Source organism: Pinus tabuliformis, chromosome Q (assembly GCF_031772625.1).
Source record: "Pinus tabuliformis cultivar Carrire ecotype Pingquan chromosome Q, CPIR1, whole genome shotgun sequence".
Classification (NCBI taxonomy): Eukaryota; Viridiplantae; Streptophyta; class Pinopsida; order Pinales; family Pinaceae; genus Pinus; species Pinus tabuliformis.
Window position 1 is genome coordinate 590,517,264 of NC_142296.1, and position 2,246 is coordinate 590,519,509.

Consider the following 2,246-nt stretch of genomic DNA (forward strand, 5'->3'; position numbering starts at 1 on the left):
GCAATTTCAGCCCATCCCAGTGCACGATTTCCAAGAAATCCGCCTCCATCACCGTCAGCCATTCTTGCATTTTCTCCATATCCGTGCATCCATTTCAAAACCTATTTCATGGGGAGATGCATATGGGTGATAGTAGCCTACCCAAGCAGTTTCATCCGATTCTTATGCATGGTTTCCGAGAAATCGATCTCTGTAATCCTCAGCCATTTTCCATTTTTCTCGAAATCTGTGCATCCATTAATCGCAATTTTGCTATGGGAAATGCATAATGATGATAGGAACATGCTCAGCAAGTTTCAGATCGATCCGATCTATCGTTCGGGAGCAATGGCGAAAACAAGTTTTGATCCTGTGAAAATTCAGCAGCAGCAACTTGAGGGTGCAGATATGAACGTGGAAATGAACTCCTACAGCCTAGATCTGGCCAGAGGATACCTACACAAGAAAGCAGCCATGAATTAGTAGCCAAGCCATCATGCAACCACCAAAACAAATGCATGCAGCAGCAGAAAGCACCTCACAACAACCATTTGACTTCAGGTACATGACTAAAACTCATTGCTCTTATTGCATGAATGTAATTCAGAAACAGCATGAGCAATGAGATGGTTGGGATTAAAAAATCGGTGGCCAGCTAACTGGCCACCCTCATCTAGTTCAACAACGCTCGGTGGGTGAATAAGACACGTGCGCTCAACCATCTCAGGAGGAAATTGGGAAACAAGTAATGGTGACTGTCTGACCTTCAACATGATTGATGGAGTGATCACAGGTAGGAAACATGATGATTCGTGACATCACTTCCTTCTGCATGGCCAGCACATGTTTTTGCCACCTCACCACAAATCATGCAGCAATTAAAGATGGCTCGGCTGAAACTCACGAACTGCTGTTCATCTGCACTTTCCACATCCTCAACTGAAGTGTGCACAATCGGTTAACCTATCGTCCTCCACTGAGTTTTTCTACCTGTTTTCGAAATTCTCTCGCATATCGAGCTCGCTCAAAGGCAGAATAACATTCTACAGGAAACGGGGGGGTCTTCTACAGGAAGTATGGCACAACATTCTGGAGCAAAGAAGCCCAGACTTTTCTTCATCGAGTTTGGAGTTCTGAGAGAGGTGGGCTTGGAAAAAACACTCTTCCATGCAATCAACGAATTGAAAGAATTGGTGAAACACAAAATTCAAGGATACTCTGGGTACCCTTTAGAACAGAAAAAGGAATTCTACAGAAATGGGTTTCTTGATTTGATGTGTGGCCTTACTTGGAGAGAATTTCAGAGGATGTATTAAATGAAGTAACGGCAGAGCTAAAAGGTCAACCTGACCTGATCATTGGCAATTACAGTGATGGAAATTTAGTTGCATCTCTGATTTCACATAGACAAGGAATCACTCAGTGCAACATAGCCCATGCTTTGAAGACCAAATACCCAGATTCAAACATATACTGGAAAAAATATGAAGGAAAATACCATTTCTCTTGCCAGTTTACTGCAGATCTAATTGCAATGAATCATGCAGATTTTATTATCACTAGCACATATCAAGAGATTGCTGGAAGCAAGGATACTGTTGGACAGTATGAGAGCCACACTGCTTTCACCCTTCCTGGTCTTTATCGTGTGGTTCATGGAATTGATGTTTTTGATCCCAAATTCAACATTGTTTCTCCTGGAGCAGACATGCAGATTTATTTCCCTTATACAGAGAAGCAGCATTGTCTTACAGCTTTACATGGTTCAATTGAGGAACTCTTGTTCAATCCTGAACAGACAGCTGAACACATGTGTATTTTGAATGACCATAAAAAGCCCATTATCTTTTCTATGGCAAGACTCGATAGAGTGAAAAACATGACAGGACTGGTTGAATGGTTTGCAAAGAACAAACACTTGAGGGATATTGTCCTCCACGTTCTTGGGAGGAATCCATATATAGAATTCCCATTCTGATCAGTGCACAAGCCAAAACAGAGCGTGAGGAAGCAAGATATTGAGGCAGAGAAGAAAACTAATGGTAAGGAAGCTAAGGGAAAGAAAACCTAGGGCAAACCATCACAGGAAAAGCCATAGGAAAAGCAAGAGGAAAAGCAAGAAATAAAAAGAAGGAAGAAACAGAGAGGAAAAAAAACAAGTTTAATCCCTGGAAGTTGTTGCAGGTTGCAGGAACACAATGCGGAAAGGGGGCCTCCCAACACAAGCAGAAGGGTCCCTACCAAGCTCCCAGGCATCCTCACATCCA

At 42.5% G+C, this 2,246-nt stretch overlaps 1 pseudogene; it reads left to right on the forward strand.

Moving 5' to 3' along the window:
- Positions 1 to 1,055: 1,055 nt before the first annotated feature.
- On the forward strand, positions 1,056 to 1,957 carry LOC149220831 (sucrose synthase 4 pseudogene; annotated as a pseudogene).
- The last annotated feature ends 289 nt before the right edge of the window (positions 1,958 to 2,246 follow it).